We start from the raw sequence: 17,296 nt of genomic DNA, 5'->3' as shown, positions 1-17,296 counted from the left end.
ACAGGTTTTAACAAGGTCTGAGGTGGGAGAACATTAATCATGGTAGCATTGTATGTGGAAAAGAATTCTGTGTAGTCAGAAGAACCCCCTACAGCAGGGCAGTTAGATTTTTTTACCTCCTTCTCAGGGATAAAGGTGAGTATGGCAATTGATTAGACCTTTCTGTAACCTTGCAGTCCTGTGAAATGATGAGAGAGATAGGGAGGGGAAAGAATGATAAGAGCGTGAGGAAAAGTGAGGCAGAGAATGATTCTGATACTGACTGTCTTAAAATTGCAATAACTTTATGATTCTTGACTGAAACTCGCTATCAAAATCAGTCCCAACTCAAGGCAGTCTAAAAAAGATCATACCTGGAATAAGAATCCTTTTAGCTGTACATGTCGGAGACAATCACTGGCACCAGCATGCTGCAGTGATTCCCTGAATACTTTGCTTTGCACAGTGAAACCAAGATGAAAATGCCATTGGATAGCATCACTCCCAGCTGTAATGTTCCAAAGTAGGTTTCAGCAAAATCAAAATGATGAATTGAAATTTGTTGACAATTGGCTGGGCTAGGGGTGATTATTATTCTTTTTCTTCCTTGAAACCATAAAAATGATTTCCAAACCTAAGTGCATGCAAATAAGTGCATACATATGCATGCAATGAGTCAGTGCAGAATGTGAAGGCAAAATGTGAGTATACAATTCAAATACTTTTCTTTGCCCATGGAGGACTCCCTGGTGAGCGATGCGTATGCAATGTAGTTTGATAACTGGGCTTGCCTCATTTTTTAATATACTTTGAAGTGGTGGTTTTGCCCTTGTCCACCATACAAAGTGTCATAACGATAGTGGACAGAACCAGGCACATTGAGTCTAAACACTACACTGTGCTTCCCCAATACATCTGTGGTAACTGTGATCCCTCTACTATTTCAGCTCTAATATTTTCTCTCTAGGACATGTAGTAATAGCCATATTCCATTCTCCTGTACTGGAATGTCTCAAGCTGAAGAAGTCTCCAAAGCTCTCGCACTTCATCCTCAGTTTCAGTTTTCAGCACGGTATGTAAGCATTGACTGAACAACTCTTTACTGATATGAGGACGAGAATGCAACTAAATTCTTTTATGATGCTAGAAACTTAACCCTGGTTGTCATAAGAGACTGTTTTTCTCCAGAAACAGAACTAAAATAAGCTGAAGAGAAAGTTAAAAATAAAACAAGATAAGAATTCCAATTTCCCCTCTGCATGGGCGCACTGAAATCCCTTATCCAGCTGAGGCCAACATGTCTGACTAGCTCGGTTTTCTCTTTCTAATACAGGTCACTGCCAACTGCACGAGAAGTTGCAGACAGCCTGCCAAGTGTGATTTTCACTTATGTCTGATTCTGGTTAAGCTCAGTAAAGAAAATCACAGTAGATATTTACAAGGTTTGGAGACAAAAGATACCGGGCCACTTCCTTTCTCTTTTTTTTTTTTTTGCTTGTACAAACACACTCCCCATAGCAGCTTCTGCAGGAGAGGTCTTCGTTGTTATACCTCAGACCATGATTCTTTTGTGCTTCTAGTCAAAAATATATTCTCCAAGTAAAAAATATGAGAGACTTTTGCAAGAAGCGAGGCAAATAAAATGAACCAAAAATGTATCCTGAATGTAGAAAAACAAGAGGTGCCGGTGTCTTTATCTCATTGGAAAATTTATGGATGTTTCTTTGACTCATTCAATATTCATGAGGAAAAATACCATCTATTCTCCAGAATTAAAGAAAGACTCTTGGAGGAAAGGAAAGGATCTTGGGGAAGATTAACTATGCCTGATAGCCTGTTAGTTGCGACTGCTTTGGACAGCAGGTATTTTGCATCAACATCTTCCCATACTATATGTCAACCACGTAGAATTAGAAGCATTACATTTGCTCTTTGTTTGGTGGAAATGAGTGGAAGTACAGTGCTAAATTATGGTTTTGCTCCAATTATTCTATCTTCCTGGCACTTTGGGCAAGCATGAAAGCTATAATTTTCATTAAAAGATACATCCAGATATTTGGAGGCAATTGTATGACTTTAGAACTATTCAGAAATTGTCACAAACTGACTATTAACTCATAAAGCAGTGCTCATATTGTATTCATTTTCACTTTTTTCACAGACAAGTTGTACCAGAGAGAGAAGAAACTGAAGAGATGTTTAAGGGAAAAAAGAACCAAACACACCCAAGGTAGTAGAGAATATGGAGTTTGGCAGACCAATTTTTCTTTCTTTGTTTCAATAATGTAGCAGTATAGAATCAAGTTATAATTTATAGACAAAAACTATTTTAAAACAAAATATAAAAATTACATGGATAAGATCAAAGAAGAGTAAATCAAGCCTTGCAGTGAAAAATTCCATCAGATATATCAGATGATGAAATTATAGCTATTAATGAAGGCATAGACATATCTTTTCTTTCGTGTATGTGTATATGCTTGTATATATGTTTATGTAATCATAGGCGAGCATTAATTTAAACACTGGAACTGAAAGTGTCAACTAAATGTAAATGAAATTATGATGTATATAAATCACTACCATATAGTCAGCTACTAAGCCCCTATTTTTCCTACTTAAGGTTCCAAACAGACTTAAAGCAAGTACTTTAAAACACCTCATTTTCCAATGGGAGATTCTTAGTAATGGACAATTAGTCGTATGTAGTAAATAACAGTAATAGTCTTTCGCACAATGTGTCAACTCAATTTACACCATAGAGGAAAGGAAAAAAAAAAACCACTAAAGCATTGTTCTTTCCAAAAGACTTCAATCAAAGCTAAATTTATCACAAGCCGTGTAAACATGAGCCACTCAACTCGACCAGAATTTCATTTCCACACCTTTGGAACTTCACTCTGAAACAATATTCAGGCAAATCCATAACACAAACAGTTTAACAGAAAATGCTATTTGTCAATGAAGAATCTATTGGAAACAAGGTCCTGGCACAAATTTTGTACCGTTTGGGCGCTGGATTTCTATTCTAACATTTCATTCTGAACATTACGAAATTATTGTATATTATAGTGCAGATCAACTCTGACATATGCAAAATGATGATTTGTCAACATAGTTGAAAATAAAAGGGATTAAAAGGAAATTACGATTTTTTTAAAAAATAGCAATAACTAAAAGGAAACTTAATACTTAAAATCTCGGGTATTGCCCACTTGCATACACAACTCCTAATTATTATTTCTTTTTTTAAACTTCTTGTAAATATGAATTCTGCGGTGATCCCTTGGATATGGGCTGTAAAATGAAAATAATGACATAATTCATTGCAATCATTTTGAATCTGTGTCTTCATTTTACTTTTTTTCCCTGTACAAAGTATTTATGGAAAGGGCTCGGTTGGAAAAGACCTGAAGTATAACTAAGTTGCAACCCCACTGCCCCAGGCATGTTTGTCAGCTGCAAGATCAAGTACTAGATCAGCTTGCCTCATCCAATACAATGTTAGAAGCCACTGCGAAATCCTTGGAAATATCTGGATAACGTGATATTCATGCCACATACTGCCACAACAAAATATACACTTTTAAGATACTTAGATAAAATAAGCCACATTTATTGTAGATAGAGCAAGATTATGATAACACTGTATTTATACATACAGGTGCAGTTTTCATAGAATATTATAGTCTCATATTATATATCTTTAAATCATGTAGCGAAACTTTCTGCCTTGCCCTAATACAGGTTCTAATTTAGGATGAACAACTACTCTCATAAAGAAAAACTGCTTCTGCTGCTGTTTATCAGGCTGCAGAAAGGTCTCACTGACTAATGTCCCAGGATTAAATGAATGTAGAATAATAAGATCTGATTTATTTGTGCTGTGGTAAAATAAAGCTGCCACTGAATTTACAAGAAACTATTCATTTGAGTAGTAATATAGCTAGTAAATTGTGACTGCTGCCTAAATTAGTCTCCAGGTCTTCGTGCAACCTAAAGAGTGAACTAGCAATGTGGTAATAAAGCTATTGTGAGTACTTGGTGTATTTAAAAGGTCCCACTTTTATCCATATTTTAAGAGATTCTAAAAGTCAGTTTTCGAAGATTCCTCTAATAATTATAACAGACTTTGTTTACAATGTACATTTCTACTCTTGGAATGTATGAAAATTAAAAACATATGTGGTGATAAAACAGAAGAAATGTGTGTAGGGGTTATTGGTTATCTGGCTTTTCTTTCCCTTTACTCTGCCAATAGTATTGTTTCCATTTCAGCAGTATAGTGAGCACAGACATCTCTGTTCTTGCCAGAAATTTTAATGACAATATAGTAGCGTAAATTCGCGGCATGACAAAAAACAAAGATTTAAGATTTCCTTAAAGTTTTCCAACATTTGTGCTTTGATATAAGTAAGGAAAAAAGGAACCAAGTAATTTTAAAAGATAAAAAGTGAAACTGCATGATCAGAAAGGTCCTTAAAGTAATATACTGATCCCTATTTTGAAACAAAGCAGCCTAAATTAATCAGAGCCTTTAAGTCATAGAGTTATAGATTCACACAGCAATGAAAATTGTTTTAAGAGACTAAACAACGGAAATAATTTGTTTTGCTGGAAACAAACAAAAAAGAGTAGTTATATATGTCTGGGAAAATTATATTCTGATACAATAAAAGACTGCATACTATTTTGTCAGACACTTGCTAAGATATGAAGGAACTGCTGAATTCTCTGGACAAATGACATCTTCTATACAAAAAAAAAAAGAAAACATTTTCATTAAATTTGTAAATCTCTTAAAGGCAAGCATATGTGGAATATGTTCTGGAGGTGACATACTGAGCTGTCCACTTCTTGAGGGAAGGTAAAACTTCCAGATCTTTTTCTTCCCATGCCAAACTCCAGGATTGTTCTGCAGTGATGGGGACTTGGTGATAATATTGAAACTGAGAGATTATATTGTTTTCCTGAACCACTCATGAGCGAGCAGACTCCCACCTTTCTTTCAAAGAAGTAAATTTAACAAGAAAAAGGTATGCTTGTCTGAGGTTTTTCAAGCTCGACCTGAAAGTAAGAAATATTGTACAATAGCCTAAGAGGGAAGGAATTTGAAGGGAAGAAGGATATCATCACAGAGAAGTGGGAACAAGTCAGTAAGCTGAGCCTTTTTCTCCTGTTCTCATACGGATGCCTACTGGGTAAGATTCGCATGAAGTGCTTGTCTCTGGAGCCTCAGAAATATCTTTAGAGTTATTCCATAATTTAATAATTGTTTAGTCATCCATTCTTAACTAGAAGAATTGGGCAGCGACCTGCTTGTGAATCCATAATTGTTTTTGTTCGTATATTGAAAATAAACAGACTTACAGCACAGAATTGGACTAAGTATTTAAAAGCCCAGTTACTCGCAGCCACTCTAATGACTGAGTACAAGCTGGAATACAAGAGAGGTTTTTTTTCTACCAAACTTCTCCACTTTTTCACAAAAAATCATGCAAATTTTAATACTATCAACGGCTTTGTCTGGCAAGAATATTTCTTCATTGCTAAACATGGTATTGTATTTCTAGAAGATCTATATTCCATCCTTTATTATTCTCTGAATAAACACTGAGAACATCAGCTTGTGACATTTCACTGTTGCTAAATCCACTTCAACTAGAATAAATTGACACACATGTTCTACATAAATTTGTGCATTAGAGTGTAGCAGCCCCTATTTCCTTCACGCGAAGACTCTTTTGGTAATACTGATACATTACTTTTTGCACAAATCACTGGACACTCTTGACATTAAAGCTCAAAACTGATTCTGAAATAAAAATATAGGAGTTAAGAAGAGCGTCCCTTCACACAAACAACCTAAGGCATGAATACAATCCTAAAATTTAACATATGAAAGATGATATCTCCAGTGAAGAATTCTGGCAGTTCGTTTTACTCTTTTTACTATTTTCATTATTTTCTTTTAAAGAGAGCAAGATGCATTTAAGCTTTTCTTGAAAAATTCAGTCTTGAATTTTCATATGTTGTCAGTGAATCAATATCTGGGAGAAGATAGGTGTTAAGAGGGGTCACCCATTAGTCAGTGCTGAGATTGATACTCTTTAGTATCTTCATCAAGTGCATTCTCAGCAAGTTTGTCGAAGACAACAAGCTCTGAGGTGGATGGCAACAAGCTGTGGGGTGCAATCAACACACTGGATGAGAGACTGGATGCCATCCAGAAGGACCTAGGTAGGCTTGAGAAATACAAATACAAATGCAAGGTCTTTATCTTGTGTTGAGAAAACATCTACTATCCATATAGTCTGGAAGATAAAAAGATTGCTAACAGCCCTGTTGAAAAAGACCTCAGGGTACCGGTGGATACGAAGCTACACATGAGCAAGCAATGTGCCCTCACAGCCCAGAAGGTCTACCATATCCTGAGCTGCATCAAAAGAAGTGTGGCCAGCAAGTTAAGGGAGGTGATCCTGCCCCTCTGTTCTGCGCTGGAGTGGCCTCACCTGGGGTACTGCATCCAGATGTGAAGGCATAAGTAAATGAAAGACATAGACATATTGGAGCACATCCAGAGGAGAGACACAAAATAGATCCATGGAATGGAATGCCTCTTCCTACAAGGACACGTTGAAAGACCTGGGGCTGTGCAGTCCAGGGAAGAAATGTCTGCAGGGTGACCTGATAGTGGACTTATACTATTTATTCTAGAGCGACAGGGGCGAACTACTTAGCAAGGTTTGTGGTGATAGATAAAAGTCGTTTCAAACTTTAGGAGCGTAGATTTAGCCTAAATATAAGCAAAAAGCCTTTTTTCAGTCAGAGTGTTGAGGCAATGGAGCAGGGTACCGCAAGATGTGACTTTTTTCCCATCCCTGGAGACTTTCAAGGTGAGGCTGGATCAGGATCTGGGCAATCTGATCTGGCTAAGGATGTTGCTGTTCATTGCCGCTGACATGAACAAGATGGCCTGCAGGGGGCCTTCCAAATGTTAGGACTCTATCATTCTATGAATAAATGAAAATAGCACAATAAGAAGCGCAGAGTCTAAAAATAGCACACTAAGAATCAAAGAGTTCCAGCATAGAGAAAAAAAGTTTGCACACTAACCTTGTTTAACTCAAGATGATGTAAGTTCTGAATGATACAGAGAGAAATATCTTTTTCTACATCAGAGTTTATATCTTCATGTATGGATTAATGTTTTTAACTAAAAAGTTCTGTTTCTAGAATCACCAATAATTTCAGCAAGCACAATTTACTTTTTCCAAATTTTTTCAACCACCACAGTGTCTAAAAACATCCATTCAATTTTTCTTAAACAAAGCTCTCTCAATTGGATTTCTAGCTGCTATTAGTTTTTAATTTTCTATTCTCTCTTCCTATTTCCCTGCGTACTTTCTTTGCTTTCCTTCTCATTTTTTCCGTTTCTGCGTTACAAATATTATTTGGCTACTCAATAAAAAGGAACAAGCTGAACATCAAAAAAATTCGTAGATACAATTCAAATGACTTTGTGGAAATAGAAAATTGGTGACAGATGTCAATGTTGTGATTTTAAGCTACTTTCGTTTCCCTAAGAGTTTTGACACTTTATAAATTTATATTTACACTGTTTTATGATTATAATCCCACCAAAATAAAAGGACAGTTTGTTGTGCTTATTATGCAATTTTCAACTTCAAATATGAGGATTATTATAATTCACCTGATTTTATTTCTTGTAAAGAATTGAAGAAAATCTAAGGAATTTAACAAACATTTGTGACTTAAGAAGGCAAATCAAACAGCAGCTGTGATGTAGCAGGGTGTCAGAATTGTGCTTGCATGCTGTCTCATCAGATTCTTCAGGAATTCAACAAACAGGAACTGCATAGGCGTCAGAGGCTGACATGTGGTGTGACGATTCATTTCACGTTTAATCACTTCTGTCACTAAACTTCTGTCTAGCTGCTCCAGGACACTCTACGAGAATTTTTGAGAGTCCAGAGGATGCCCCAGTGCATGTCATGCTGGGCAAAGACGAGCTGTGATGAGATTTACCTTTATGTGTACAGGTATTAATTAATATACTCAGTGGAGACTTTGGAAAAGTTAGAGATTATTCCAGACAGTCCCAGCTGCAAATCTAGCCGAATTACACATAAACTTGGCTCTTCTAAACTTTAGGAACTAGTACTAATAACCTTAGAGAACAGCTTTCTGTACCTCCGATGTCTGCATGCTTGTAATGCAATCTGCTGAAGAGAATCAATATCAACAGGTGAATCATAAATATGTGGGAGTGCACTCAGGACCCCTGAGAAGTTGAGTTACATATATTCACTTGAACAACATTTTAGTGATTCTAAACTGTTTTTTGGAAACGTGATCAAAATTATAATACTGATGAATGCATTTTGGAAAAAAATTCTAACAATCTAACAAGGAAGAAAATAACAAGACACTGTAGTTTGTAGGTATACAATAAATCAAAGAAAACTCAAATTTTTACAACTCTGACCATGGTCAGAGATGAATATGGAAAAAAGACAAAAAGTAGCAACGTGAAACTACAGTATGAATAAAATGTCATCTTACATCAAGGAAATTGCTTGAACACAAATAGAGCATCTGGCTAACTTTTTATTCTGTAAACCTTTCTAAAGTTCGATGAATTTTCTTCCCCTATACAATAGTCTTTTGTACCTTTATTGTCAGTGTGGACCTGCAGTGTCACACCATTAAACATTAATCTTCTGCATAATGAAACTACGAGAATGCATTGCAATGAAATCTCACACATTTTTTAGCCTGTTGAGGAGGATGCTCATTTTCATGTGCTGTATTTCAAAGTTTTCTGATTAAAAAAGAAAAGGCATTTCTAGATTCTTCATTGGCTGAAAGTTAAGAATTAGTTTTTTCATATTAGTGTTAGTTTTTCAATCTGATACTTAATAAAAAAGAAAAAATTGACATACTCTGTGGAAAATATTTGAGTCCAGGTGAAGCATTTCATATTATATAGCAGTGTTACGCGTAACTCACATTAGGCATGGAAATACCATATGCTCATCACTATCCTGCTATGTCAGGTGATAATTCACAATTCACCATATGCTATACTCTCTTTCTATCACACCTTCTGGAATTCTTTGCACTTTTACAAATCCAGCTAGTATAGGTATTAGAACTAACTATATCCATATGACTAGAGTTTCCAGGTTTAAACCTGGACTGCTTACTCCGGATTTTCAATTTAAGAGTACGTTAGCAAAGTAGATCAAACAGAGTGCACTGCAAAAAATACTTTTCCTGGGAATAAACACTGGATAAGAAAATAGGTGAAATAGTGGAATAGGTAATACCGCATTATGTCAAGATTGAGACAAGGGAAAAAATAGTCCTTTTGCAGACTGAATTCAAGAGTGGACAGGCCATCATGAATCTGCAGTAAAATGTAGAAAAGATGGTACTCTTGTTTTTTTTTCTAAATGGCGTTATTCACTATCTTGATTAACAGTTAAAGCGATTTCTACCAGGAGGACTTTTTTCTTATTTGAACATCTTTCACAAGTCAAAGAACTACTGGAGAAACGGAAAAGAAACGGCATGTTTATTTATAATAGAGCACCTGGGCAATTACCAGCACTTTCATGACATTTTACTTAAGTAAGAGAACGGGGGATTAGATTAGGATGCATATATCAACGTTTTCCTATCCGGACTTTAAATACATATTTAAAAATTTATACATGAATCATCTAATTGCAGCACACTCTCTCAGTATGAACTTAATGAAGTTCAACACGGCAAAGTTCAGAGTTTTGCATTAGGCCGGAGGAATCCCAGGCATTTATTCAGACTTGATACTCGTTAAGGTAGAGCAAATAGATCAGAAATTTCCACAAGATTTGGTGAAGGAAGAGGGCGGATGGCAATGGGACACAGAAGGGCTTGTAGATGTTGCTGTTGAAAAGTATGACTGGGAAGGAGATGTCCTTGAGAGCAGCCCTGTGGAGATGGACTTGGGGCTCTTGATAGATGAAAAACTTGAGCCAGAAATGTGCCCTTGCGAATCAGACACCAAATGGTATCCTTGGTTCCATGAAAAGAGAGGTGGCCAGCAGGGACAGGGAGGTGATCTCTGCTCTTGTGAGGCCCCATCTGGAATACTGAGTCCTAGTGTGGAGCCCTCATTAAAGAAAGATAGGCAGCTGATGGAGAGGGTACGGAGGAGAGCCACAGAGATGATCAGGAAACTGGAGCATCTGCCTGTGATGACAAGCTGAGGTAGCTGGGCTTGTTCAGCCTGGAGAAAAGAAGGTTGCAGGGTGACCTCAATGAAGCCTTTCAGTACCTAAAGGGAGCCTACAAACAGGAGGGAAATCAACTCTTTGTAAGGGTAGATAACTGCAGGATAAGGAGAAGTACTTTTATGTCGAGGAAGGAAAGATTTATGTTGGATGTCAGGGGGATGTACTTTATAAAGAGAGCGGTGAGGTGCTGGAGCAGGCTGCCCAGAGATGTTGTGGATGCCCCGTCCCTGGATGTTTTCAAAGCCGGATTGGATGCGGCCCTGGGCAGCCTGGTCTAGTATTTAACGGGGAGGTTTTTGGCTCTACATGTGGCATGGGGGTTGGAGATTAAGATCTGTGAGGTCCCTTCCAGACCTGACATTCTGTGTGCTTTTTTTTTTCCTAATAAATATAAAGAAAAATATAAGCTAAGTCTTTTTTACAAATGCTAGTCCTGCAATACCCTCTTTGAGATAGAGAGTTGCTTTCACAAGTTATTTCAGAAGAAGATAGCATAGAACATCTCAAAGTAAAACTATTCAAGTGTCTAAAAAAGATCATATAAGAATGAATATACAAATGTCATAAACTGAGAAATAAAAAAATTTCCATGATGTTGGTATTTCTTTCTGTGATGGTATTTCTGTCAGTACAGGAGAGAATACAGCAAGAAAAGCATTTTCTTTCAGAATTTGCGGGAAACTGCCAATCACCGTTCTGTTTCCCACTTTTTATCAATCCTTAAGAAAGGAACTTAAACAAAACTAAAGCTTCTGGATATTCAAAACTAGACAAGGATCGCTTCTCTTGAATACGAAAAAGCAGTCAGAGGTTACTCAGTACATTGTGAGATTAAGTCTAGGAAAACGCGGGCTTTGAATAAATGGTTGAAAGTGCCACCACATGGAATTTGTGTTCTTTGAGCATGGGCTTTTTACTCGGTGTCTGGCCTGATTGCTGCAGATGAGTCTTGCCTCCAAGGGGAAAGAGGATCTTAGCCCAGGAGCTGCAAGTGTTAATGAGAGAGCTTAAAACTACGTATGAATAGAGAAGGGAATAAAATAACACTCATGAAGGTAGACCAAGTAGTTCAGAAATTTCCACAAGATTTGGTGAGATAAGAGCGCGGAGGTCCATGGAACAGAGAAGGGCTCGGAGATGTTGCTTTTGAAAAGTACGGTGGGGATAAGCCTCTGAAATTTCCTATACGAATTCCTGGGATCGTCTTAGAAGAGACTATATTGTTCATCTCGTCCAAAATCGCCTCATATCCCTCTAGGAAGCAGCAGGAGAAAACTTCAGAATTCTTTTGGATGCTTGAGGGGTGGCCCCTCTAGAAAAGTAGTTGTCAGAAAACCGAACTGAAGTGCCATTAGACTAATGCACGCAGAACAAGAAATAAGCAGTGTGAGTTAGAAACCACGAAGTACTTGGAAAAGTGGATAAGTATTGAAGGGACAAGTTTTCTACTGATATAAAACGTCATACTGTATTTTTTCCAATATATTCAACAAAATTGCCTTTCTTACAAAAATAATATAGATAACTATCCCATACCAGCAAAGAGGGCACAGGAAATATTGCTATTTCAATAATAAGGTATACAGGCATTTCAAAATTATATAATGTGACATTTAAAAAGAACAGAGCAGAATAAGTTTTTTCTTAGTTTGCTAGATCTCCACAAAAATATTTATACATCAAGATACAGAAATTAGAAAACAGAAAATACAAACCAGATGGGTAAAACAGAGGATAAAAATGAAGAAATATGTTGTGCTATATCTAGAAAAATGAATCAAAAAAGATAAACTAAAATTGAGAACAGTTGAGAAAAACAATATGTGAAGCATATCACTGGTGTATAGTTCATATTATTGCAAGAAAGTGTAACTCATTTACATGAATGCTGCAAATTACGTAAAACAATATCAATATTCAGCTCATCAACTACTTCAAGTCTACATCTAATCAGCATATTTGAAGAAATAATATATGACGAGGAAAACATTTAGGATGGGAATTTTTCCTCTAAAGACCAAGGGTAAAACTGTACAATGAACTTTAAATATTTACTTCTTTCACACAGATAAATGAAGAAGGAAATAAGGAAGGAAAGAAGGACTTTAGACTCATGAGAAAAGATTCAGAGGTCTACCACGATGCAAGAAATGTAAGAGTCTGTATTCCTCACACAGAAGCCATAGGATCCTTCTACAACCCAGTCTACAAGCATACTTGCCAATTTCTCATGGTAAATAACTCCACTTCTGCAGGTATTAAAAATCATGTAACAAAAGGTAGTGTAAAGATACTTCACTGAACATGCGTAGCTTTCTGTACAGCACAGTGAAGGGCATTTCTAGGAATCTCAGAAGCAGGTTAGAGTTGTTAATTAGAAGGATAAGTAGACTCAGAAATAATTAAAAGAGTGCGAATACGGCTGGACTACTTTTTGATCCAAAGCTACTTTACTACCTCTTCTTACTGCACTGTGCAGAATTAATTAAATTTCTTATTTTCTCTTGCATCTTACTTGATCTTCATACTTGTCTACTACCATAAATCTCACCTGCAAGTTCTAAAGTCTGTTTATTTTTAAACAATTCGTCCTTCAAAGGAAAAAGTAGTGCACTGCTTTTAATTATATATTTGTTACTTTTTGGCATGCAAATAATAGCCAGAGCAAAGACCCGATGCTTTACTTTGTTCTTTACCTTGACTTATCCCCTTAAAAATGCTGTCACTAAGTAGGGTTCATCCATTCTGAAAAGAGCTATTAAATGCTGTTAAGTCTGCTTTCAGTAGGTAGATGACCATCTACAGTAGCCAAGAGTCCAGACTTTCACATACATTATTCAACTGGAGTTTTGATGTTACCTAAAATTCCCATGACCTTTATTCTCATGGTCTGAGACTAAACTGTAAATGAAGAGTTAAAATAGCCTAGTTTCTGCTATCAGCCTTGTCAGTTACACAGCAAATAGAGTCTACATTTGTATAGCTCTCCTGCTTCGAATGACTTATTTAGCGTGTTCTCACACCGAATTAAACAGTATCGTCGAAGAATAATACTTATTTATGAAAAGATCCTTTTCACATCTGTTCGTAAAGTATGCACTCATTTAAGTACTTCTCCCTGTCAGAGCACATAAGAGACTTAGCACAAACGAAAATCTACTTCTAAAGACGCGAAGAGATGAAGCGAGTAGGTAATGTATTTAAACTATTTTTTGAGCACTACCCAAGTGCATCTTCCTCGTTGGGTGTCTATTTCTACAGATATGTGAACATTTATTTGAATGTAATTCTTCGCAGGGCTTCCTGCACACTTTTATTGTACACAATTAATTAATTACTGCAGGAACCTACTATCACTTTTTGTCCTCATACATTAACATAAATAAGGACAACAGTAGAAAGTCAATATCACTAGGTCCAGGGCACTTGGTAGTTTAGAGTCAAGAATCCATAGCTTGCGAAATGAGAAAACGAGAAATACCGAGAAATATGATTTCTGTTCATGTGAAAATCCTGAGCAATCGTGACTGTAGATGTTATAGTATACGTTAGTATACGCGTCAACAATCAGTGCATTTAAGCTAAGTGCTACTGCAGATAATTTGGCTATTATGGGAGGAAAATGAGCTGCAAAGCTATTCCGAGTAGCTAAGAATTTTGCATACATTACGGTGATGATGAAAAACAAGAGAAAAGTGTAAAGAAGGAAGTGTAGTTAAGTTGATACAAACAGGTTTACTACCCATAACACAACAAAGACTTTATAATCTAATAAGGGAGAACAACTGTGTCGAGATAAAAACTCACAGAATCTGGGATTTGAAGTATCAATCAGAAAATATTTTCCACCATCAAAAAAATATATATATGCTTTTAGAATTATAAAGTCAAATAGAACAAGATATGAGACCTTCCTTCAGTGTTGCCAAGCAAAGAATACAATTCTTTGAGTATGAAGAGAAATATTACAAGTAGAGGTCATTTCCGTAAACACCTGGGCTGTTAATGCAGTAATTTTCTCTAGGACTGCGATAATAACACAGAACATGCAATTGATATAGGACTTTGTTCATTGTTCAATTAAAACTGGAGCTTATCAAAGGGAACACAGCCCTCTTATATAACTTCTGGAGATGGACATTTCCAAGATTAACACCACTGTGTACTTGTTCATGATCTTACGTATCTGTACTCCTCTACTGTTATTCGAAGGAGATGAATTCCCAGGAAAATTCAGCTCCTGTTGGATTTCATGTAATTCATTTATGAAATTCATGTATGAAAACTACTTGAATTTTCAATCCTGTACACAAAGAACTCAGCTTACCCAAGAATATATCCCCCTTCTACTGATGCTGTCAAGTTGTACTGACAGCATGCTTTAGTTAGCAAATCCATTCTCTGAGAGATCCATGAGTTCAATTAAAAGTCCCACAGTTCTCAACGCAGGCACTTCATCATGCTAAGAAAATATACATGTCAAGGATAAAGAAATCGTATAATGCTATTAATTATATTGATACTGAATGAGAAAAGAAATTAAGAGATCTTTTTCCAGTTACAGTAGTTTGAAATCAAATTTATTTTTTGCTTTTTATTTTTATTGAGTTTTGTACTTTAATTGTGCAGTTGCTACTCTATGCTCAATATCACTCCTGAAGGAATAAAAATACTATTTTCAAGAGTTAAATAGATTTATGTTGTTTTCAATTCAGTAGTTCTCATGAATGCCTGTGCTGTGAAAACATGTTTTCAGTTTATTCTTCCACTGTAAAAATTCATTCCATCCTGCAACTAGACAATAGAAGTCTCAAATGACGTGCAAATTTTGATTTTTGGGGGTGGTGGTGTTTGTGTGTATTTTTGTTCTTATTTCATGCATTTAAAAGGAGTCTGAGTTATTTGAAAGTTAAATAGACACAACTCAAGAAATAAAGACATAAGGAATTCAAGATGCATAAAAGAGCTTTCATTTCCAAAAGTATTTTTGCAAGCAATCCATAGTAAACCACAGCACCCATAACCTGTAACCTTAAAAGAAAAATGAAACAGAATAGGAATTCAATTTTAAAGCTTTCTACTGGTGTCAAACTTTTACAAATACATTTCCATAGCAAGGTACATGATTGAAAAACAGGCTAATTATCATAAAGAATGGCTAGTTAACTTTTTCAGATCTTGATTCAAAGCAGTTCTTTACATCATCTTCCAGCGTTTCTTCATCCTATGTTCTGTTTTGCTTAAAAATTGTAACAAGACCATCAAATACAGAAAAGGCAAGTGTCTACTAAATTGGCAATTATGCCCAGAGTTTTCAAACGGATAAACTTATTGCATATTATTTGTATGTACAAGAGGTCACGCATGCAAGAGTTGGAGGCATATCTCCCAGCTCTGTGTAGTTACTCTGGTTGTATTTGATAGAAATTTTACTTTTTGCATTGACTGTGCTTTTCAGAATGAAAAGCAGACTGACAGAAAAAAACAATATGACTCTTTGAGCCTTCTATTTTAATCAGAAAAGTTTGAGATCGAGGAAAAAAAACGCTACAAGGTTGAAGTCTGAAAAAGTGCTTAAAAAAAACTCAGGCCTGAAAGAAAAGTAGAATGTGATAACAAGTGGCAGAAACTTGTGGAGGGTAGCATTGTGGTTAAGTGGAAAGAAACATTTTCTGTGATAGAGACTGAACATCATGAGTAGATGTTATAACCTACTGTAGGGATGTGACTAATGCAGGCTTTCTACTACTAGACTTTTCTAATGAATCGTGTAAGAATGCCATCTAATGAAGTAGAAATACTGAGATTTGCAAGCAGTACAAGAGGATGTTAGTGGAGAGCGTTTAAGAAAGCCTAGAAAATTCCCTATAGAAGGCTTACGGATATGCAATTTTATCTATAGGATAGAGTACTATAAAATAATTTTTCAAATAACAGAACTGTGTCCTGATAGTCATGGAGTTACTTAAATATCATTAGATTTCGCAAACAGGGGTAACCTTGTACACATAAACCTACATGCATAAAAATACACATGCACATAACAACACTGATCCTATATGTATATTGTGTGTGCCTGAATGCACTATTTCAGACAAATACACTACACTCTCAATCAAGTGAGGTTTATCACTGAAACTTTTATTGATATATAAGACTAGGCAAACAATAGGGATATTTCAAAGTACCGTGATAAACCTCTCTCTCTTTGTTTAGTCAATTGAAACACCTTCAGATTAGAAGTCTGAAAAATGTCTTCAGTTTTTACACACCACATATGTGGGCATATTTTATACAGTCAACGTAATGAAAGTGAAAGTGCTCCTTGAAATGTTTAGGAGAAAAGAAAGGTTTGTTAGTAATCTATTCGTGAAGAAAGTTTTCCTAATAATAGTTAATTCTGATTTCTGCCTTCAGTGTAAGAACATTCTTATTAGTGCTGTACTAATATAAATATATATAGTTATGAAAAACTATGCATTTAAATCACTGCGTAGCAAGTGCAGCTTTGATTCTCTATCAATACTTCTATATATTTTATTTTAAAAACTGACTTTATTGCGTTCTTACCTTGCAGTGAACTGCAAATCAGTATCCAAAATTTCCGTTTTTGAAAGTCAAACAGTCATGTTTGTAGCCCTCACGAACTTAGCTTGGATTTATTTCAAGTATTGGATACTGTAGTCCAATCTGATAATACGTGCAGATAGTAGACATAAGAAAATATGTCCTTGTGTAAACACACTATAGCTGAACTTGTTTGACAGGATCGAAAGGTATATGAAAGGACACTGCACTTGGTGCCCCAAAGGAAAAATATACTCTGCCCAAGGCAGAGTATTAATCATAGCTGATATTTCTGGAAAATAAAGTAGAGATTGTTCCCTGTGAACAATCTCTATTCAAGGATAAAAAAGCAAAATAATGATCTGACATTATTAATTGAAATAAAGTAAGGTGGAAGAGTCTCAGAAATCACATTTGGAAAACAGCTTAATAGTTTTATAGTGCAT

At 36.0% G+C, this 17,296-nt stretch overlaps 1 long non-coding RNA gene across 1 annotated transcript in view; it reads right to left on the bottom strand.

Moving 5' to 3' along the window:
• LOC146542216 (uncharacterized) overlaps nt 1–16,975 on the bottom strand; it is a 36,959-nt gene extending 19,984 nt beyond the window's left edge. The window contains exon 1 of the long non-coding RNA XR_014880580.1: nt 16,854–16,975. This is a non-coding gene — a long non-coding RNA (uncharacterized LOC146542216). The remainder of the gene's footprint in view (nt 1–16,853) is intronic.
• Nucleotides 16,976–17,296: the final 321 nt, after the last annotated feature.

This window comes from Meleagris gallopavo, chromosome Z (genome assembly GCF_905368555.1).
Source record: "Meleagris gallopavo chromosome Z, MGAL_WU_HG_1.1, whole genome shotgun sequence".
Taxonomy (NCBI): Eukaryota; Metazoa; Chordata; class Aves; order Galliformes; family Phasianidae; genus Meleagris; species Meleagris gallopavo.
The sequence above is the reverse complement of the archived record's forward strand: the minus strand, read 5'-3'. Positions and strand labels throughout refer to the sequence as shown.